General features: G+C 42.1%; 1 protein-coding gene across 4 annotated transcripts in view; it reads right to left on the bottom strand.

The window, feature by feature from the left end:
• Positions 1 to 24,478, bottom strand: part of ZWILCH (zwilch kinetochore protein) — a 191,715-nt gene that overhangs the window by 108,842 nt on the left and 58,395 nt on the right. For all 4 annotated transcript variants that reach the window (XR_010475233.1, XR_010475230.1, XR_010475232.1 and 1 more), the window contains one exon: positions 13,018 to 13,147. The gene's annotated coding sequence lies outside the window, so the exon portion shown is untranslated. The remainder of the gene's footprint in view (positions 1 to 13,017; positions 13,148 to 24,478) is intronic.

Genomic DNA, 24,478 nt, shown 5'->3' with positions numbered 1-24,478 from the left:
CAGAACAGTGCGTGCACTATTTTACATGTGGATCCTCCCAACCCAGTTTCAGTCAGGAGAAAGGGGCTGTGAACTTGGGCATTGGTCACCAAATACTCACTCCGGTACTCCCAGCTGAGTCGGAATACCTGGTTCACACTCAAAAAAAAAAGGGGGAATTGAACAGAAAAAATGTTTATTTGCTGCCAGAATCTAAACTCTCTTTTAAGGGTATATTTCCCAGATGATGTTAAAAGTACAGTGCTTATTCTGGCTTTGAGGAGAGTTGGAAAAGGATGCTCAAGGACTGGAGAATCATTTAATCTGTCAGCCACAGGCTCAAGGGAGAAGAAGAGGGAGGAAAAGACCAATCTCTTTTATATTTGCTAATTCTCCTGAGTGATGCTGTATCTTCAGGCTACGCACAGTTCGTGTACAAGCGACAATAGTCCAACAGCTAGAAAAATGCTCCGAGACAGAGAGGACTTTCTTCTGAATGGCATTTTTTCCAGGTCCCTGCAGAAGCGAATGCTCGAGTCGTACAGCTCTGCCTGCAATGGGGCTGCTCTCACCCCGCTGTGTTTCCTTAATCCCACCATGGTCATAGGACTCCCAGCAAATGGTCATCACCCCGAGCTCTCTGACTTACCCCATGCATGTGACGTGAATAAAACACTTAGATCTGCAGATCTAAAGCACCCTCAGGCACAGATCCCACAGCCCAGCCAAGATAAGCTGCAGCAGCCACCGAGCAGAAGCAACACAGCTTTTATACTGGCTGTGGCAGAAGGAAACAAAATCATAAAATCATTTCTGTTGGAAGTGATCCTCAAGACATCAAGTCCTACTGTTAACCCACCCCTGGCACTGCCCCATGTCCCTGAGAACCTCATCTCCGTCTGTTCAACCCCTCCAGGGATGGTGACTCCACCACTGCCCTGGGCAGCCTGTTCCAATGCCCCACAGCCCTTTGGGGAAGAAATTGTTCCCCAAATTCAACCTCAACCTCCCCTGGTGCAACTTGAAGCCATCTCCTCTCATCCCATCGCATGCTACTCGCAAGCACACAGACACTGAGAGGATGAAAATATGCAGAAAGAATTGCCATTATTCCCCTACTCAGTACTCATGAGGCCAAAACTCCAACGCTGTGGCCAGATTTGGGCCCTCTGGAATACCATGTGATGTTCATCATCAGAACAGAAGGGTTCTCTCTGATGGCCACTGAGAGGGTTGGGGCTGACAAGGAGAAGCTGAGGGCTTGTTCAGCCTGAGGAAGAGAAGGATGAGGTGACACCGTACTGCTCTTCACCTGCATGAGAGGTTGAGGTGATGGAATCAGACAGTTCTCAGCAAAAGGATGGGAGACAATGACATGATATAGAAAATCCTGCCTGGACATAAGGAGAAAGTTCCTGATGGTGGCAGTGGCTCAGCGCTGGAACAGGGACCAGAGAGATTGTAAAATAACCTCCAGCTTTGGCTTTTCAAAACTCGATTAGTAATACCCCGCACAACTTCATCTAGCTTGCAAGTTAGTTCCGAGCAGATGGTTCAAGTCCAGGCCTACAGAGATCTTTCCAAACTCAGTTTTTCTGTGAGTTTACGATCACTGAGCCTTTGTGTGGTGTTACTAAGCACATGGCTGCACCTTGAGGCTGCTTTAATTTAGGCTTTAATTTACTTCAGTGGAAAAAATGCCTCTGTTCTCCTGACGAAATGCTTCCCTTTGCGACTTACGCTTACATGCCGAAGACAGCATTTCTTCAAAGCTGGCCTCAAATCACAGACCTGCCAGAGAAGAAAATGACCCTGGGTTTGATTTCTGTGTGAAACTCACTCACTTATGTCTCTCCACGGTCATCTCTTCACACAGCCACGCAGAAACAAACAGAAGAGTCTGGTCTTTCTGAGGCTGCGAAAGAGGATTAAAGCAGCTTCATCCACAGTTAGTGTTTTACACACTGACACCAGAGCTACATCAGCACAGATTTCTTTTTTTTTCCCCTGCAGAATATACACACACCGGTGCTTCCCAGGCCACAGGAACAGAAGGCTGCAGCCCTATTTGGAATTAAAATGTCGTTATAACAACTATGGCAAAAGCTGACATCTCTTCTATGGAAAAGGTTGAGGATTTGGGGGAAGGTTTTGCATGTTTGTTTGCGAGTGTTTTTTTATTGCTACATACATTTGTAGATACAGATCCCTTACCAAGTTAAGCCTGAATTCCCTTTTGCCTCCTAACTCCCTGCCTTAGAAACCAGCAGAGCCCTTTCAATGAAACAAAGGCTCAAGCTTAAAGGAACTAAACGTGTTGTTCTAAAGGTAAATTTCACAGCTTATTAGAGTTATTCACCTTCCCACTCTCAGACAATGAGTTTTAAAAGTTTTTCCAAGTCATCACACCGTCGGTCCTGTCATTACGTTTTTAAAATGTATTTTGTTCCTCATTATGTGGCTCTAAGGTCCCCTGTGCTACGGCACATGTGCTAGGTAAGAAGCTGTGAACTTCTGCATGCTAGTGTTTCTGGGTTCTTTATTTTGTTTTACCAATGAGAAACATTTCATATGAATACAAGACCTTATTGTAAAAAAAAAATTGTATTTCCCCAGTGCCTTTTTGTGTCAACAGAGGACTTTCCTGGCAAGTAATGAGTTTGCAGTGAGCAGGCAAACAGAAATAAATGAAATCTATGTGGATAACTAACTCTGGTGTATGTATATAGTGTATCTCCAAGGATTTAGAAAAAAAACTAAACAGCACAAGAAATCTGATCCTTTTGGAAAACAATAGCCATTTATGAAACCCTTTTTGCCACTTACATTTCCAGGGAAAAATTAACCCCCCGCTCATATACCCTAGGTTTTTAATTAGACGTTATACACCTAATCATATATACAGTAACCTATCAAAAGCATATATGCTGAACACTTACGCACTATAACATTTAATATTCATTTTTATTAATACAATATTTAGATTTTTGCCTCTCTTAGCATTTTCTAAGTTTCTCTGTACCCTGTTCAGATGGGCCCAAAGCTGCAGGCATTCCCAAAGAGTTTATATAAAGACTCGGGCTGCAGCTCGCAGAGGGGAACAGGCTGGAATTGGGCTTGGAGCTGCAGTGCCGTGATTTTCAAAACCATTTCGAGATTTAGGTGCGTACATGCCACCGATTCCAATGGGGACAAAGGGTTAAATTTCTCCAAAAGTCTAAAAATCCCAGCCTAGATGTAGGACCGGCTTCTCCACCACTGCGCTGGAACTTGGCAGCGGTTTAAGAGGACACATCAACACTAAACAACGGTTTGGAACAGGAAGAGAAGATGAATATCTAATCCGATTGAAACTGCAGAGGAAATATCACGCAGGCGGCCTGGAAGGGAGCCAGGAATCTCACGCTAACAGCTCCGCTCTTACGAAAAGTTCTGCTCTGCTCGGGGTCTCTCACTACCAGGGATCAATACGCACGGCAGCATCTGGAAGCAGCGCTGCATTTTTAGTAGCCAGAACCTCCATCTTAAAGCACAACTAAAAAGATCAGTGTGTTAATACACTCGATCAAGGATGTTTGGGAAGAGATGAAGGTTCAAACTTATATTTTTGTTCCTTTTATACAGAATGTCTGAAACAAAAGCCTTCCAAAACGTAAATGATTCCTACTTAGGATACAAGTAGTGGGAGCATTGCCTTGTTGCTTCAAAGGGAAAAAATAAATATCTGAAGCGTTTCCACCCAAAAGTCCCAGAAGACTCCAAATTTCCCAGTTATCCAGAAAAAAGGCATTTACACAAATGCTGTTTCCCAACACACAAGCTATAAATTGTCACCAGCTTCTGCACAAGGCCATCCCGAGAACTGCAGCAGCAGAGAACCGGGCAGGCGGCCAAAGCCTTACGGAGCAGTTGATCGAGGTTCCCACACCAAAGCTGTTCCGACTGAAGTCTGTGGTGTCTCGGCGTTCCTCCTGAAGGCTGTTCTCATGCATGTGCACTAGAATGTGAAGGAACCTGTCTATCCCAGCCTGTGCCCATGGAGAAAAATGCTAATATACTGCAGCAGGGAGAAGCTCCCACATGGAAGAAACTGCACCGGGCAATGGCCGTGCACACAGACTTCAGACGTTCATCTTGGCAAAGTTACCGATGCAGGAAGAAGGTTCTTTTGGGGCTTTTGAACTTTGCATGATTCATTTCTTAGCATGTCTCCCTCCTAGATCTTCATGGGCAAATTTTAACAGTCCTGCCCTGACTTTTACTCCTATGAGCTGCAAAGTGCAGAGGCACTTCAGCCTGGCCTAAGTTGGGGATTTTGTATTTATTTATTAATAGTCTGGCTAGTTTATAGCTGGATCAGTTTTCTCATGCAGGTCGTTGACTTGAAGACTAGTGCTGGAGCAAGGGGGCAGCAGGACAAACACCTGGGGCTCGAAGAGAGAGGGACGGGAATACCCCTTTGCTGACACTTACCTGAAGATGAAGCGACCGTATAACAGCTTCCTTGCTCACTTTTGTGAGCACCTTCCCGACACACCACCACAAATTGCACCAATTCCACTGTTTGTGAAACTATCCGAGCGTAATTGTATCTGAGAAACATCTGTGCAGTTTTAGATGGTTTTTAACACAGCAACCTGAGCGGAGCGTGTTCCCCCGGTGTCCAGCAGTCTGAAGACACCAGACAGACCCTTCTCCTCTGTGCAAAATGTGATCCCTGAGTTTTCATGGATATACCAGTGGGAGCGAGGGAGCAAGAGTACATTTTACACTCTGGGTATCCTACTGCTTTTCCAAAGTGTTATGTCTTTTTAAGAAATAGAAGACTTTAAACGGAAATGGCGTAACATGGGAAATTTAGGGATTCAAAGTAAAATAATTTCATGTTCCAGAGTGCTTGGTTCTACAGCTTTTGCTTATTCACTTAAGAAATAGAATACACCTATATTCCCTTCTCTCAAATTCCAATTGGTCCCCTCTGCTACATCAGCTCCCACTTTTAAAAATCCCATTGAAATCCCATGAATGTTTTTTTCCAGAACGAGGCCAGGAATAAAGCCTTGGCAGGTTCGGCACCGCTCGCTGCCGGACAGCTCCCCCTCATGCCTTCCCACACAGACACCCCCTGCCCAGGAGGGGAGATCACCTTGCACGTCGCTGTACGGGCACCGATACGCTGCTCGAAGTCTCTGATGTACAAGGATGACAAAGGACACTTAAATCTCATCTCCTTATTAAAATGTATTTTGGGAATGAAGTCATATTAAGTGTGGTTTTATCAAGGTGATCCGGTCAAGGTGAGGTCTTGCATATCAGTGTTTTTGTTTTACTGGACACACTGAATGCTTTCTCATGTGAAAGAACCAAAACAAGTGTCAAATAGTAATATTTGTGTTTCAAAGGAAATAGGTGTATGTTTAACCTGGATATGCCTGAAGTGGAGATATTTGTGCATGATCTACAACAATTTCTCCCTGAGATTAGACATCGCACTTTTTTTCCACAGAAAATCCCTAATAAACCTTCTTTATACTGAGGATTCAAACCCTGGGACTTGCCCTTCTTCCTCAACATGCATAAATCATTTTGATCCACAGGACAATTCTAATGCAGCCTGAGTGTCTTTGGCCGCAATAGAGCACACACTGTTCAATAATCTTGATAAAGCCAAAGCCATTTCTTGCATAACCCACTTTCTTCTCAAGTCACAAATCCCACTTGGAAACACTGTGAATTGGACACATAGTAATTAACAGACAGATGACAACTTGAATAAAAAAATGCACCCGAAGATCTGCAACACTGAAGGATCTAGAATAAAATGGAAAAAGTCCAAAAGGGTCAAAAAGAGGGACAAAAAGACCCTCAGTCCCTTGATCCAGTTGTATTACCAAAATCTGCCATAGAATACGGAAAACAGTCATCATACGGGAAGAAATAGGGAAATTACAGCCTAATTCACTTTTTAAGCATTGTCATTGTTATTATCTCACCAAGTTATGTTGGGGATTTAACTTCTCTCCAGGTGTCTATCAGCACTTATTCAAGTAATGACAAATCGGATTTGTTGCAGGAAAAGGTTGATTGTACCTTAACCCCGTAAGTACGTCTTGGGACTGAAGAACACCCACTACCAAGCTTCCAGATCTCTTTCTAAAAATTGAATCTGTTGCACATGACTTTTTCATTCCCACTGTATGTAACACGTCAAGCCTGAAATGGGCTCAGTGGGATCTGTGATGAAATCCTGACTGCTCCGAAGTGAGAGAGATTTCTGTCAGGGACTTCAGGGGAGCCGTATTTCACTTCTGGAATTTTCCTTGACTTTAGGTACACACGCGTGGCACTTACAATACCTTACATGCAGCCTACCTAGCTTTTAAAAGGTTTTGATGTCTTTAATTGGTATTTTGTTATAGCCATTTCACCTTTTATCCAGCATTTTTCATTTTGCCCACTACGTGGGTAGGTTTAGCAGAAGCAAACCAATACAACTGATCTGGATATAATGTTACAGCTCCCCTTATTCCAAATGATTTGGGAGTTTATCTCCCGTCGCACACAGGCGTCAGAAGGTACTGACTGCGTCCTGCGTATCATAACACAGTGCTGTACCCATGGGAAATTCAAAGTTCAGAGAACACAGACTCACCCTTTTCACCATCCACAGCCTGGAAACACAGACATGGCTCCTGCCCATCCCTTTTCCGAGATCCGTTTGCTAGTTTGTCTCCTACATACGCTCAAACAAGGATCCCAGAGCAATCTCATACAGACAAAATACTCCGTAACCTAGATCACTCAGAAGTGCAACTGCAATTTAAAGAAAAGGTTTCTGCCCAGGTCAGAAGCAAACACAGCTTGTCCTGAGAAAAGATCTAAAGACGCGTGTGACTATACGACCAATTACAGGTGTGGTTACCCCCTGAACCCTCATGGGGACTTAGAAGTGAGTCTCATGGGAAAACACCTTTTTCCATTTAATTTTCCAAGGGGATCTAACTTTACCTTTTTTAACCCCACTTAAATTGCTCAACTGCTACAGAGGGAAATTAGTTCCTTTGCTGCACTTTGCACATCAGCATCAAAATGAGAATGTGACTTTCTGGATCAAAGCAGAACAGTGTCACCAACCACACTCAATGCTGAGTGTTCATCAAGGATTGTTAAGTGGAGGATATTCCTTCTTTTTGCACTCGTCAGTAGCTCCCGTAGTTGATGTTCATTTTCCCAATGAGGTGGAGAATTTTCTCAGCAGAAAAAAGTTTTTCTCACAGGGGAAAAAACACCAAGAGATTACGCTTTGGTGGCTTTAAGCTGCCCATTGACATGAATCTGCAAACTAATATCTGAAATAAAACTTCTGCTACGAGTCTCCATCCTCCTTTCTCCACTTTTCCTCCATGACACATTGGCACTTGTTCCTGTGAAGATGCAGCCTCAGCTCATGTACAGGGCAACCAGATGGATGCCTGGAGACACACAACTGCACAATCACCAGAAATTCTTCAGAACAAAAACCGATTCTCTCTAATTCTGTGGTGGACAAAGTAACCCAGAACTGACCCAGGCATTTTGGGAGATACCTGAATGTAAATAACAACACGTGACAATAGTGGCCATTAGCATTTTTCTGACGTGCGGAGTCTATATTCCCCATTTCTTTGAACTAGATGATGTTTTACAGACATAAGCCTGCTCAGGGCCTTTTGCCATAACTATTCTGTTTCTTCATTCTCGGTCAGATGGTGGGAGAAATTTTTTTTTGGGTGTCCCTAATGTAAAATTGCCAAGAATAACTGTTGCCTCTCCTCAAATGGCAGCTGTAGCCCTGTGAAAACAGCCCTAGCGGGTTCCTTTCTGAAGTGACAGCAGGTCTGACCGACATCAAAGGGGACGTGAGGTTTTTAGTGAGGGCTGTTTGTTGATTTTTTCTCCAGTGAAGTGATATTACATGGCATTTCCAACCCTCAATCCTATTAAGTGACAGAACTACCTAATAACACTCATTAAATAACATAACTTGGTGTCAGAAATTCACTGACAGGTTCATGCAATTGAAGTGGTAGATTTATGCCCTAAAACAATATGGGCTTGGTGTTATTGTTACTGTTTTTTTTAATAAATGTCATTTATTTTAACAGGTGAAAGCATAACACCCAGGACAGTTCATGAAAAGGTTATCACCAATCAGCACATAACCAAGAAGAAAAGTGCCTGAATTTTATGTAGAGAGGGAAGAAAGCATTAAAAGCATGTTCATCACTTCTGAAACCCTTCATTTCTTGCAGATTGTTTCTTTTGTGACACCAGCCGACACTGCAGTGTTGTCACAAGGCAGTCATAGGTTGCAACAGTATTTGGGATGGACATCGTGGGTTTTTTCCTTTTTTTGAAGTTAATCTGTTCCTTATGCATCCAAAGCGAACACAGATAACAAAAACATTAAGGTCTCAAATTCCACCATCGTCCCTTGCTCTAAGTCAGCTCTTAACTGCACATTTTAAACCTTTAACCCAGTGTATTTTTCCTGTGGAGTAAATAACAAAGTTTGTCAGTGTTCACAGAAATAAGTTTATCAATGATTTCTTGCTTCTTTTTTTCCACAGCTCTTGTCCTACCAGAGCCCGTTTTACCACCTGATATCCAAGTGATAACGGCATGTCCCTGAGGTGGAGACCTGGCAGTGGTTCACATCCCAACGCAAAGAGAGCATGAGGTGTAAGACTGGGAACAGCCAACTGTCTGTCCAAAATCCACCTTACAAAGCTAGAATTCCAAAAATATACTCTAATCAACAAGACTATAGCTCAAAAACAACGTCAGGGGTCTCTTGATTCACATCTAACTTCCGAATGGTTCTATACACCCAAAAAGTATTAGAAACCAGAATTTCTGTGGAACGTGTGTACAAGTAAACTCTATTTTTTCCTTACATGAGAAGACTATTTTACCAGTTGCCAGTAAACTACATTCAAAACCAAAGCAGAAAACATGCTCTACCTAGTGAGCAATTAGGTTTGACTGAGAAGTTCTGACCCTCACGAGACATCCCACTGGCGGTGACTGAATCCTCATGTAAGCAACTGCTCACCAAAATGAAAAGTAATTCACGATCTGGGCTGAAGGTCTGTAACTTGGACACACAGATCCTCCCAAGGTCTGCCCATCCACACTGAAAAATCGCGTTTTTAATTATTTCTCTGCTTGCCTTTTCTTACCATCCATGCAGCAAAAACCTTTCCAGGTTATTCTACCCACCCATCTCTGGAAAGACAGAAGAACATTATGGGGCTGTTTTCAGCCAAGACTCGCATTGATCAGATTTTCATCTTCTTGATGCTATGGGCAATTTTTCATTTTGCAGCTGGTGTAACAGCTCAACACTCCCACAGCCTTCTCTTCTCTTTTCCAGCAGAACTCCCCATCACACCATCCTCACTTCTCCTTTACGCTGGTTTCAACATTTACCAGAGCTTCACTGAGCACACTCAACCTGTTAACTGCACAGAAAATCCTCACTTTTTTCCCCCAGGTTAGTTTTCTGCAGGTGAAGTGAGTTGAATTTTTTATACCCTAAAGGAGTTAAATAAAATATTCTTCCTGGAAATAACAATTAGTGGTTAAAACCCTGACACTCCAAGTAAAGGCAGAATGCTCTAAGGAATAACTAAACAATGCAGTGAATATCCGTACAGCAAGAAGACTTTGGAGACGTTTGTTTACCATGTAGTTTGTTCCTACTTGACGGACTCCTGAAGAACCCATAGAGCTCTGATTATTAATAGAGTCAGATGGCAAAAAACTGCATTTGTAATCTGTTTATAAACAGTTTAAGGGAAATTACAGATACGTAAAAAATCAAAACCAAGCTTACAGTAAAAGGGAAGAGAGCTAAATTTGTTCTTCCAATAAGCAGTATGTTATATGAAACTGAACTGAGTATATCTGCCATCATTTTACCTGAAAAAAATCAAAGTGGGGAGGAATGATTTTTAGTTTGCCAGTTTTTTGTAAAAGCAAAACAAAAGGAAAAAGCCCATATATTGTATTAACCTATTGTACATATGGATAAGTAGTTTAAGTAACACATACAATGATTTCACAATGTGCTTTGAAAAGATTCGTTAATGTCTTTGGAAATATGGGAAAGTAATTTATAACACCACATAAAAAAGTAATAGAGGGACCAATCCTGTCACCGCTAACTTAAACTGGGCACAGTTGAGCTTTCAGGGCCTTCCGACAGATTTAGAACATTTTTCAACAGCCTAGTTCAGATATTAGCAAACCCCAGCCTGGCTGGCTCCCACCACATCCCCACTCGCTAAATTACTCCCCTTTCCCTATCCCTCCCCCTTATTATAATTTAAAACAAAAATATTTTTTATGTGTTGAGCATTTGTGTATTTGGAAATGGTGCCTGCCTTTTCTCCATCCTGACAGCTCTGAGCACCGCGAGCCATTAGCAGCCTGCAAATCAAGAGACGCAGAGCAGCCAGATAGGCCAAAGCAGAACAGCCCACCCTCAACAGCATCCCCGAAAACACCAGATTTATGTGAACTTCTGATTTTCCACATAATACCATGAAAACCAAGGTCGCCTACACAATAAGAGGACAATTCTTGAAATGCATCAGTTATGTCAGTATCACTTTCCAGAGGCCTTTATGATCCAAAATGAACATTTTCCCTTTGTCTACGCAGTAACAGAAATGACAAGGATGAATGTACGGACTGAGAGGTTGTGTCCTGTGACCGGCTGTTCTCCCCAGCAGTAACATCTAAATACGACACATTTTACAACGTGGGACTGCACCAAAGAAAGAGCACTTTTCCTTCTCACCCCGTCAGCACAGCACTTCCAAGTGGTTGCTGGAAGGACCAAACCTTCAATCATTATCCTGCAAAGCTGTTGCACTTTCACAAGATGCTGCTGATCAGCCCAAAATTCTGATATAATTTATTTAAAAACAGGAAAACAACCAACCAACCACCAGTAAACAAATGAGTAAGTTGTGTTTTATATCATGCAATCTCCCTGGCCAATTCTGCATTACAGGGCACACCCATTACTATCTTCTCTGGCTTCCATCGAGAGCAGACCCAGCATGCACAGACCCAAAAGCACCACTTCATGCATTAGGTAGTTAAACACAGCAAATACACAGGCAACGATCTGTAGTTCTCATCTACCTTCTGCTTCTCTTGCAGCGTTTGTTTGTCCAGGAGAATATCTTAAGTGTTTAAAACCTCTGAGTTTCTGTCAACTGATGCCACTTGTGAACTGAAGCTGAAAACGTGAAGCCACAGATATATAGAAATCTCTGCCCACAACATGCACTGAAACTCTGGAGTCCCCTCGGCCGCCCCCTTAAAGTCAACTTTCCCTTCACCACCACAGTGTTAAATTCTACACGTCAGCCCAAATGTACCAGGGGCTCTGAAAGATCTAGAGGTTCCTTCTGAAGCCCTGAACCAGGAGGAAGAGCCAGCAAGAGCCTGGAGCACCTCCTCGTGTCCACCCCGGATCCCAACCCAGGACCAGGCTTCAGCCCTTCTTGGTGAAGAATCCCAGGACCTCAGGCTTCAGCTGAGACATATGGGCACATGCCCCATCCAGTTGTAGGACACAGATCAGAGCCTCTCCCATCAGGTTTTGAACCAGCTTCCTGCTTTATGAACTTTTGTTCCCCTACTGCATGGTTTGGTTCAGATTTAAACGCAGTTTTAGCTTCTGAGTTCAGCTCTCTTGTGAATCTATCAGTGCCTGGCAGTTCTTTGCATTTCCAAGCCAGCTCACCAAGTTAATGCAGGCTGCCATGTCCCTTCCAGTCTGACATTACCCACAAATGGTAAAACTTTTCCCATTTATTTCTCTCGCTACTCTTGAAAGGCTGACACGACGTGGTAAAAAAGCTCCACCATAGTACAGTTGGAATTCAACAGGAAAGTTCATTTCTTGTGCTTTTTATTACCTTGCTGCCATTTCCTAGCCATAAGCTGGAAATGTTAAATTATAAAAAATACAATATTAATCAACTAATTGAGTTGCCAGTTCTAATTTTGGACAGAAAAATGGACAAAGAAATAATCAAAGACTTACCAAAAAAGCAGATGGCTGGAGAGTGCTTCTGGCAGTCATGCTACTTGCACATGGGACCACTTGAGTTTAACAAATTGGACAACACAGAAAGGACCGAAATGGAAATTGGGGCTCTACTCCATTCAAATACCTGAAAATGTTTGTTTTGGATTTGTACCTCTGCTGCAATTTACAGCTCTAGATTAGATATAGCAAGAGGAATATTCTTGACTAGAAGAAAAACAGAATGACTAAACCGTTTGCCAAATCACACAGATCATCTCCCTGTGTACAAATAATACCAACGTATAAATGGTTTTGTAAATAAAACCTAGTACTAAACATGTATTTTACCAACACAGCAATAAAATTCTACCAGTAGTTAGAGCACAAGACATTTTCCTGACTCAGACTGCAAAACTTCTTCAAGTAAGGCCCATATTCACATGTAAACTTGTGTAATTTATATCGGCATGAAACAGAAACCTGCAGCAACTCGAGATTTCACAGTCATCTCCATGCAGCACAGAGACCTCCCCTGCAAGGGAGACTCCAGCCCAAAGCTGCTTGTTCAAAAAGCACACTTGCCACTGCTAATGAACTAAACTTTGTTCGGTTGTTTCTAACTTTAACTGGTTTTGAGACCATAAGGCATAGTGCAATATTCCCTATTTGATCAGAGCGGGCAAATCACTAAAACAATGTTAGTTATGTCAGTATCAAAGGCACATAGGTAATCGATGACACCAAAAAAAGGAAGAAGAAAAGACTCACTCCATCATTCTTGCTGTAAGAAACCAGTTGCATAAGTGTTTAACAGAAAAAACATGAAGGCTTTTGTCAGTGAGATGCCAGTTGCAGCTTAGAGGAAACGTAGGGCCAAATATGACATCACCCACCACAACCAAAAATTAAGACGAAAGTTCTGCTGGTCTCAGTGACCAGTCACTCACCAGGGAACCAGCGGTTTTATGTGCACGCCTTCCTGAAGAATCCAAAAATAACATTTTTCCATAGAGCAGAAATTCCTGTAGTGTTCACGCTTTTCATTTCAGCAATGTTGCAATCCAAAGTGCCAGCCCTCTGTAATGAGGTAATCCGACAATGTAATTTGTAGTATTTTATTATGTCAAAATCGATCTTAGCATTTCTATAGCAACTAGATCAAAACAAAAGATGGAGCAGACAGAGTAAGTCTCTCCCTGCCACCACCCAGATTTTTATATAAATACATATGTATATATATATAAAGCATTACACATATATAAAGTTAATGTTCATGATTCACCATTAAACAACGCTAGAAAAACAGCACTAGAGAAATAGCAGCACAGCAGGATAACATTTAAAAACAAAAAAGCTAGCAAATGTGTAAACTGACATCAATAAAATATATTTTAAAAGTGACTGTTCAATTATCAAACACCTGTGAACAGAGTATGTCTTTCCCATTAAATCCACTCAAGAAAAGGTGTTATCCATTTCTGGTTGGGATAAATGGAAGTGAATACTGGCTTTGCTGACATGAGGTGAACAATACAATATCTTCCCCCCAAAAAAATCACATTTTTACCATTACTGTTAATATGTTAACATTGAAGAGAGTTTGACTGCTATTTAGCTACCTAAGCTCAGTTTTGGAAGTGCTGTGTGCGACAGTCCTGCAAATGTCTGTCAGTTTATTTTAGTGCCCTTGTAGGAGCTGAGCTGAGTCCAGACACTGTGATTGCAAAACATCAAGGAAATCTCTGGATGTGGAACCCAATGCCACTTCCAATCAACTAATATGATTAATAGCAGCACCACCCAGCCCCTTCCGTTTGAAACAAAGACTGATCTGTTACAATGGTGGAATAAAAAGCTTGGTTTTCCTCCAGACCACTTCTCCTTAACGTCAGAATAGCTTCTGAACATTTCTGAGGAGACTTTGGTCAGATCCTGACAGAGACTGCCAAGCACACCCAGTGTGCACACACACACCTGCAAGCTGCAAGAAGGAAGGTATGATGGACAAAAAATTCTTGGTGAATACAGGAATAAAATTCTGTGCACGCATAATTTGAAGCATAGGAAGGTTTGCACAGATTATTCACCCTCCTGAAATTAAACACACTCAAGTTTTTCACCTAAGAAAAGACCCTGACCCTGCGAAGCGCTCTTCCACTTGATGGCAATTCCCTTGAGTAATGACAGCGAAGAATTCAATACTGGCAGAAGCTGAACTGTATATTCATACTGAATTCACACATGCCTCTCTAATAACTTCTGTCCATACGTGGTCTTGTGATATCGGCATTTCAAAGCTTGTCTTACAACTGACACAGACCTTGGCATGTCTTCAGATGAGTATACAAACAAAAATGTACACAACAAGCTGTTACATTTTTTTTTAATTTCTAAAATTATTGCTCTTCTGCTACAGCAGGAGATGCAAAATGGTTGTTTAGGCAAGAGTGTGTAAGAAGTATAAAAATAAAGTGTGGATTTCCTCCTAATTATCACCAGGTTCTGTCTGTTCAGAGATGTACCTTTTCTATGTGAACCCCCCGTTACCCCTTCCTTCCAATAAGGAAAATCAACATTGAACTTAAAGGCTCCCGTCTGCATCCAGTTTACAGGCTTTACCATCCTGCCCTTTGAAATGGAGTCTTGTACAAGGCACATCAGAAAAAACGAAGGAAATAGGAGATAAAAAAAGTTTTAAAAATAAAAACAGTATTTATGTCTCCCAAATGGGAAGTTTGGAGCAGCAAGGGCAGGAAACGGACCGGTATTTAAGCTGATTACCCAAGCAAAGTCCTCTGCCTTTTCAGCAGTGCCACGGTCCCTCAGTAAAACCATTTAAATTAATTGGGAGTTTGGGCCAGGGGGAGGAGGGCGGGCGAAGATGTCAAATTTTATCTGGAGTGTTAGTGATGGCTGGCTGGAGAGGGGCTTTCAGGCCTGTTAATTGGGTCTGTTTGCTCCAACGCCACAAACACTTTGACATGAAATGTTCTAATAACCCGGCGGTGCAGGTGGCCGCCGGCGTGGCCGGCTCCTGACGCCCGGCCAGGCCTGTCCCTTCCACTCAGGCCGCGCTCGGCTGAGCAGGCGGCTTCGGGCCCGCCGGTCATTAACCCAAATGTTCTCGGCCTGTAGCTTAGCAACCAATTAAGTAGCTGGGATCCTTAACATTTGTACCAGAAATTCACACAAATAAAAGTCTTTTGGGCCACGCTGGCCTTATAGACATGGATCTTATTATGCTTTTTACCTAATTATCAACTTGGTTTTTTTCTTCTTTCTGTGTCTGAAAAAGGCGATTAAGGGTTCTGCTGAGCACGACGGAGCACAATTTCCTTGGGCAATACTTCCACGGGTGTTTGCATACATCTAAAAATTACATCTTCTCATTCACACTTGCACATAACTGACTAGACAAATAATATTATCATAGTGGGAAGAGCCAGAATTAGAAAGGAAATACTGCAACATTCAGATTTAATCTGGTGAGCACTAGATCATGATTCACTCTGACATAAAAGCTCAAGAGCACATTTAGCTGGGGCGAAACGCATTACAATGTTTTAAACGAGAAGGAAATAAGTCTAATGTTTCATGGGTTGCATTATTTGCTGTTGAAATCCTCATAATTGCCTACGCTCCACACTTAACTCGTACCTAATGAATTGGTTGTAAATTGCAGAAAGCTTCAGCAACAAATCAGAAGAACATTTTTGTTTCTGACTCTTCAACAAGAGGAGTTTTTTAGAAAAATGGAACAGAAAAGTAACATTAAAAAAATCCCAAACAAAAAAAAAAACGCAAACACAACAGGTTTTTAAATGTCAGGCTCCATTTATCTTCCCTGCATTTCAGAGCAGTATTTTTACAATAAGCATATTTTTTAATAAAATATTTTTTAAAACAGGTAACTATTCAAACATTGTAAACAGAACTGCTATCATTGTTTTTCAATATCCACCGTTAAATATCCACAGCCAAATATGGAGCAATGCTCCTCAAAGGACAGAACCCGCTCAAGTCTCAGGAAATTTTGCTTTATCAAATAAAACACTGAATTAATGCTCCATATGAAACAACGCCTGACTCAACAGACGTTGTACAAGTGGCTTAACCCAATCTTCTGCTTTTTTCTCACCCACACCCACAAGATCCTATTGCTCCTCTCCCATCACCTCCTGCTTTTTGGTGGCCGCAGGAAAAAATAAATCCCTGCAGACCTTCTACTAATCTGTCTGTGTCTTCCTCAGTCCCAGACATACTAATAAAATTCCCATGTCTGGGTTTCCAGCGTAACTTGGGTTTTCACTTACGGCTTGGGTTCATTAAAACACTTGTCCTTCATGCAGCAACTGGAATATCTAAAAAGAAACCAGATCACATAAAACAAGCTGCTAACTCTTTCTCACATGTGCAAATATGATGCCAGTTGCCGGAAGCTGCTGTGACTATGTGAATATGGTTCTCTTACGAACCCAACTGAGTGTTGCAGGGCTCTGAGTATCTGCAATTTCAAGGCAGATAAATGTTATGTAAACTCAAATTTTGCAACTTTATTATTGTGTATTACTTCATGCCAAGTCGCCCTTTACATAGAAAACAAACGTCATTGAATTTATTTTTTTTTTTAAAAAAAGCAAAATAAAGTTTAGAGCTCTGCTTGGCCTGAAGTTTGTGTTTTTAAACACAGGAGCAGACTGGCCTTATTACAATGGGAATGGCAAGAAAAAAACAATCAACCAACCAAAACATATACAACAACAAAACCTACAAAAACCAAACTATCTTCAAGGTGAATATGAGCCAAAAGTGTGCTCCTAGCATGTAAGGCAAAGAACGTACCGGTTTGGTCCCAAGCGTGGCCTGGCCTGTTTGCTCTAATGAAGAGATGGTGATTTAGTAACAGGCTGTGTAATATTAATAGTGGCCTACACTGCATTCCCTTACCTGAAGGGAAATTATAGTGACAACAGAGCCCAACTTCTCGAGACAGATGACAGAACAAGGGGTAACTTAAAAAAACGCGTCTTGGCAGGTCAGATGAGAGGCGAGGAAAAACGTTTTCAGCAGAAAGGTGGTGCAGGCCTGGAGCAGAGGATCTCAGTTCTTGGAGAAGTTTAATGCTAAACACGCACCTTTTGACACATTGGCCTTTTCAGTGATAAGGTATCATATTAAGAAATTCTTGACAAGGTATTGGAGGAACCATGGATGTTTGGCACTTAACCACCATTAAAATTCTCAGAAGCACTTTTTTTTAAATACCCAAATGCCTTTAAAAGCCTTATAATAGACTGCCTAATAATTATGGCTCCATGCTCTGTATCCCCAGGATACTGGACCAATCTGGAGTTTCATTCACATGCAAATCCTTGCACTTTATTTTGGTGGACTATTCCCTATAAAAACAGACTTACGAGTAAGAGAGCAGGATCTGGCCATCTAACTTGCATCACAAGAGCAAACTCCACATATTCGAAAAGATTATCAGTCAACTACAGTTCTTTCCACTGTAGAAACAGTTACTCAGTTAAGATAAACAAAGAAATTCCCATGGGCTGAAAAGGAAAACCTATTAACTGATTAAACATGTGAATCAGTTGATAAACTGGTTATCAAAGTTCTGAAAACATTTTTAACAATGACCCTTCCTGCCATTTTTAACAATGACCCATAAAAGCTAGAATAATTCAGCACTTTACAGGAAACCAGCTGGATAGAAAACAGAATGTATTTCTGACCTAAGAATGAGCTGACCAGTTTAGACACTAATTATCAGTAGTGATAAACAATTTAAATACCAATTAAAAGTTTTGGTCAATTTTTTTCCAAGGTTTCTAGCTCTTTTCAGCGCACAGAAAAAACTACTGGTCTGATGTATAATTGTAATTCATTCCTTGTTTCAGGCTTTTCAAATAATTGTAAAAATACTTATTAAAAAAACAAACTCAACTTTCGGGGCAAGTTGAAGATCTGAAAGCAGAGCAGGAACGGAAATACCTTTGTTTTTCTTGTAACTGATCATACAAAACCCATCTTAGAAAAAACTCCACCTCAAAAATATTTGCAGGGGTGCAAAAGCAGAACGTAGCATACACTAATAACTAGGCTTCACTTCATGGAAAATCGGATTTTAGTCCTTAGTGCAGTTTGAAAAAAAGTTGAAAAAGCTGTTAGAGCCAGCCCTTGCGATAGATAAAAGTTCCCTTTAGACAATTCTAGATCCATAGAAAAGTGGAGAGGGATTTTTTGATCCTGAGAAAATTTTGGTGCCAGATGAGGGTCCTGGTGAACCAACAACATGAAAAGGGCTGACTGCAAAGCACGAGCGGAACCTGCTGGGGTTAAAGAAAATGCCGGCCATGAACTTCAGGTGGAGATTTACATTTTCCCCAAGTTCACAGAAATATTCAGATCTAAGGCACTTCTCAGAGCATTTTATACAAATTCTTGACATCTATTCCCCCTCCTCATAACCCTTTTTATTAGCCATGTAAAACAGCCGTTAATCAAAATATATCCAAATCCTGACTCCTATTTCTGCATGGTTTCATGGCAAGGAAATCGTCTAGCGCTTGCTTTTTCATTTCACTATCAGAAAAGTTGGTCTAGCTAAAAAGCAACATCACAAGTCAGAGAAATCCCAGAACGCAAGATATTTCCACCAGGGTCTTGTGCACTGTTCTAATAACCGGCCAAGATTTTTGACATAAAACTTTTCCATCAACTAAGGAGCTTTTTAAAAGTAATAGAAAAAGATTCAAGCTTTCTACCAATTACTGCAGAGTACTGGAAGTCAAAATGGTCACTATTCAAACCTTTGGCTTTACAATGATCTTAAAACAATCTGAAAACAAAACAAAACAAAAAAACCCCTCAACTCTCAGCCTTCTCATAAGCCCAAATAATAAGGCACACAGAATTAAAAGTCAGAGTTAAAAGCCAGTATTCTATTTTCATTCCAGAAACACAACATTTAAAAGTAATCAACAATGGCACTTGTTAACAGAGAAGCATAAATAAAAAGAAAACCAATTTTGAAAAGTCTGCTACCATTTCTGGAACATCATATCTCAAAAGAGAGGTATGGTATAGAAAGACAGCATTTATTTGGCCACAGCCCTGATCTCAGCAAGTACTGATGCCCCTGCTCTTGCAAGAGGAAGAAAACAAGAAGTTCAGAGAGTTATTTTTAAAAGATGTCAACATATTCCAAGGCTGTGATGGATTTGGAATCTGGCTGAGCCCCATGCAGACCCTGGGTTTGGAAAGAGACGACGCACTCAGCACCTCTCTGCAAAGAGCCCTTCATTTCACCAAATCTAAAATGAAACAAATATACACGAAGGATTTGATACATTCAGTTCTGTAATTTGCAAAAGACATAGAAACTGCCCAGCTCATATACTTAAGGTCAGGTTGCACTTTTTTGGTCAACAGAAACAAAGCTCTAGGAGAACAGAATGTTCTCCCCACCACCTTCCTCCCACTGCCCCTCTCCGCAGCGGGAGCTTCCCAGCGGGAGCCGCTGCCTTGCAGAGGGTTTTAACCGTGTGTGAACAGAAATTCTGAAAAGGTTTCCATATAATCCCTGGCTCAAGGAGCTCCTGTCTGTGGGCTGGACTCCACTGGACTTTGTGTAAAGCAGAAATGCATTTTTCCCCATTGACGTTAAGATAATCTAAAATATTCTTTGAAATTAGATTAGGCAGAAAAATTTACAGTCAGTTTTGCAACATTTCATTTCTCCCGCTTCTCCCCTGCTTTTGAACAGCCACTCTGAGATCAGCACAGCCATTTTGTAAAACCAAACCCTACGTTTTTACAGAAAGTGCTTGATTTCGAATGTTTCAGCTACCAGGTGCTCATCTTAGACACCTTGAAGAACTTTAACATTTTCAGATGGTGAGAACACAGAACTCTCAAATCACCTTTTTCCAGACAGCCCAGAACCAAGTTGCCCACAGTGATCTCCAAACATTTCCAGCACCTGTTAACAGAAACCTGGTTACCTATAAATACATTTACAGCCAAAGCTTTTTTATACGTCCCAGTTGTATCAGTATACAATTAAAAGACTTTCCTATTTCACTTTATGATTTTTGCAGTTATACATAACATACACACTCTCTTCTTCTAGGGATGAAATCTGAATAAAGCTGTAAAAGTATAAAAAAGTGATGCCGAGATTCACGATACAGTTCAAGAGCAGAACAGTGCTGCAGGTGATTGATAACACATATGTAATATCTATGCTTCGATACGGATACAACTGCAGCCATAGAACAGGGACGAGTAGTCCCAATATTGCAGCAAAGGCAAATATACTTTAAATTTTAAAAAGCTCACATGCATATGAGTTGTTATATCTAACATGGGTTGATCCCAGTAGCAGTTGCCCTGTCATGTGAGTGAAAAAGTTGCTGGGATGGAGAAATGTCTCGGCACGATGTGTTGACGTGACCGGGAGCTGCTGTGGAGGACCTCGTGGTGGGAACATGGGTCTGCAGATCTGCCCATTCGGCATCACTGTGCGCTAACCACACATGCTAGAGACTGAGGAGTGAAACCGAACAGGACAAAAAGAGGGGTGAGAAAAAGAGAAAGTCACATTAAAAGCTAAGAACTTTAATTTTTCAAAGAAAAAAAAATCAGAGATCAAAACTGGCCTTCGCAACACGCGAACGCTTTTTGTAACAACAGTATCATGTTCAAAAACAGGTTTCGAGCTTCACAGATGAAGGCGAAAGCATTAGACTAATAATATGCAGGTCTGGTCCTTGCTCCAGCTGGATCAAAGGCAGCCGGTCGGGATGCCAGCCTGCCCTGCAGCTCCGCTCGGCTGCTGGGGATTCCTCACAGCTCCCGAGCACCGGGAACAGGGTTTTGCTGCTCACACACAGCCTGACTCAGCACTGGCAGCTCGATGCTGCATCAGGCATCCCTTTGATTGAGAACAAACTGTCTGCATCTTTGTTGGCAAAGTGGCAATTGAAATTGTCCCCTAGGAGCACTTAGACGCGTGGTCACATTCCCATGTCCCAACAAGCGAGGTGAGCAGATGCTCAAGTTGGTGGTTATTCAGAGGACAGAGTAAAATAGGGGAATATGCTTAAATCTCACTGGGTTCAGTTTACTTCATGCCTTTCCTAAGTGGGTGGTTTAAGCGAAGGGAACACCTTTGGGCCAGGATCATTCACTTGCTGCCAGACTGACAGCATCTTCCACAGCAGAGTCACATCCCTGACCTGGGTTCTCCCCCTGTCGTAGGACTACCAGTGCATCCCATTTATTTGGAGCTCCAGAGAGAAGCATGATGGAAGCAGCTTGGACAGTCAGACTGGAAGAGGATGAGAAATTAAAACAAAGTCTTTCACGATGCAAATTGTTACCGCAAATCCTCAGAACTAGCAAATTACAAAAGCAACAATAACTCAGTTTTTCAAATCAAAGTTCAATGAAATTGCCATAGACTGACAAAACAAAGCAACTGTGTCAAACCTGCAGTTTCCCTAAAAGAGTTTCAGGGTTAAAAAAAAAAGAGTTAACAATGACCCCATTCTGTTTCGGAATGCCTTTATTTGAAAATAAACCGTGTGTTAAAAAAAAAAAAAAGAAAAACCACTGTCTGTAACATTATAGTTTTTGAGGATTGTGCAGCCAGGAATTACAGATAAGCCCTCTTAAGACCATAAAGAAAAATCTTTTGATAGTGTTCAGCATATTGAACTGGCTTCCCCTAGTTCTTGCAGTAATAAACCTGTCAAGCAACCCAGAAAAGGAGAGCTAAGCATTTCAAGACTCAGACACGTGAACTTCTATTAACCTGCATTAACGTGTAATTGTTGCTGTGAGTGCACTGTTCTCAGTGTCAAGTGCTTGTAAAGGACACGAGGAAAATCTTTCCGTGTGAGAAGGACAGGGTAAGGGCTGTACTGTCCTCTGAATTTCTGAAACAGTCTTCCTGGCAAGCACTAAATTGATATGTAGCAGTTATTCCTGGAAACTTCCCATATGGTTAGTAAAATTCAGAATGGAAAGACATGCTATTTCACTTTAATAACTTCCATGTTTTACATCACACCAAGTAGTTACTAGGAAGTCTAAGAGCCAAATGAACAATTTCAGTATGATCACAGATGAGTGTTTCCAGCCTCAGCAAGGCAGCAGGGGGTTGGTGACCATTTGCTTCAAAGCTTTGAGGCACCCCGGCCAAACCAAAGAGGTCGTATGGCAGGAGGAGATTCAGGATGCAACTTCAATGTTTTCATCTTCCACTCACTCCAGCTGGCTGTGGCTGAGACAGATGGGAACACACCTGTAATCCTGCCAGACGCGAACCCAAGCTAAGAAGCACCGGAGGACGAAGGTTTTCTTTAGACCTGGCTGAAACCCCCACACCAAGCCTGTTCCACATCACCTGGAATCATAGCACAGAGCTCCCTGCACCACTCTTTGGGCACTGCAAAGATGCACCTTTCTAAACATAGCCAAAGCAAGGTGGGGAGGAGGTACACAAGGCGCTCTGTAAGTAAATCGGAAGGGCAAACAGCAGGAAGAGCCATCTAATCTGAAGGAAAACATTTGCACAACAAGCAGTGGATATAAGCCAGCTATTAATAAATTTCTGCTAGAAATTAGAAAAAGGTGCAGAAAGATTCTGGCACAGCTTTCCAACAGGATGGGAGAAACACAAACCACACAAAAATGTTACTGTGTTGTAAAATGGTTGTTTATAAATTCACAAAGATGAGAGGACATAGTGACCTGTGACTGTGGGACCTGGACTTTCTCAGTTCTTAGCCTGGATTTGTGCTTCATGTTCCCCCAAATACCCTTCCTTTCAGCCAGGGCCATGTTCTGGCACTTGTTTAACTCCCATGAAATGCAAGGGTGTCACTAAAAAGACACTGTAGGTGTGTTCTCAGAGAGTAAGATGTGATCGCATAGGGAGCTGGATGTGCTTATGCAGGGCTGATCAGTAGCTCGGCCGCAGATGCAGGTGAACAGGTCACCATGTCTATTGGGCTGCTCAGTAAGTCCTCTGCCCACCTTCCAGACCCTGCCAGACAGACGTACAAGCAAAACTGCCCACGTAATGATGCCTTAACTGTACATCACAGTGACAGGGGTTAAGAAGTGCCGAGCTGGAATGCAATCATAAATGCCCCAATACAAGTGGACTGAAGGGAAGATGCTATCCCATAAAGCATGGCAGCTGCGAGAAGGATGGTGTAATAGAATCATTTTGGTTGGGAGAGACCCTTAAAGTCATGAAGTCCAACTGTTCCCCCACCCCTGGCACTGCCCCATGTCCCTGAGAACCTCATCTCCGTCTGTTCAACCCCTCCAGGGATGGTGACTCCACCACTGCCCTGGGCAGCCTGTTCCAATGCCCAACAGCACTTCCCATGAAAAAAAGATTCCTAATAACCCTCACCCAGTGCAGGGGCAGTTTCTGGGGATAACAGATCAGCACTGCCCTACCGAAATAGGTTGTATTTTCTGGAATTGCTTCTGAAAGTCCTGCTGTGCTTCCTTGAAGAGACTAATGCTGGACAGGTAGCGCTGGTTAAACTTCCACTGACTGGATGTAAAGGCTAATGTATAAACATATGCTGCTGAACAGGTGAGTATGGAATCAACTCTAGGTTTTGTAAAAGCACAGCAGAAGTTCAAGATGCATTTGTTCCTTTGGGTTTCATTCCACTCATTGTAATCTGCCTCCCTCACCTTTCACCATCTTGCTTTAAGAAATATAGCCTGGGGGGCATTTCAGAGCCTGTATCCTCACCTCAGGTTAAAGTGGTTGCTGACGACAGACAGAGCTAAGCACGCGCCTCCAGAACCCAAGCTCTCAGGTAAGAAGCACATAGCTAAAGTTTGCCAAATTACTTTCAGGAAAAGCCCTGATTGAAAGGGATCTTCATTGTAAAATGCCGAAAGACACACACACACACAGAAACCCCTGAAACTGCTGAATTGCACAAGCAAAAAGCAGGAAACAGTCTGGGTTTTGACTCTCACAGAACTGCTCGTTTTCAGCTGATGAGTACATCAGTCTAATGTGTTCCAGAGCAAATGCCCTTCACATAGGACCTGCACACAGTCTGACCTAAAGGCCAGCCTAATTTCCACTGGAGTCGGAGCTGGAGGTCTGCTGAAATTTGTGCAACCAGTGAAAATGTCTCCATGGAACTGAATCATGTCACTTTTGCCCCCATGTTATTCCTCCTGTTTAAACACAATTGCTGTTCAACGATCCAGTCATCAGACTTGTAACTGTGGCTATCTAATGACCTTCCCCTTTCTGCACAGCTTTGGTACCATCCACATAATGAGAGACTTCTGCTGGAGATGCTCTGGGGATGAGTCTAATGAAAAAAATAAATAAAACACATCCATATC

Source organism: Columba livia, chromosome 11, assembly GCF_036013475.1.
Source record: "Columba livia isolate bColLiv1 breed racing homer chromosome 11, bColLiv1.pat.W.v2, whole genome shotgun sequence".
NCBI lineage: Eukaryota > Metazoa > Chordata > Aves > Columbiformes > Columbidae > Columba > Columba livia.
The sequence above is the reverse complement of the archived record's forward strand: the minus strand, read 5'-3'. Positions and strand labels throughout refer to the sequence as shown.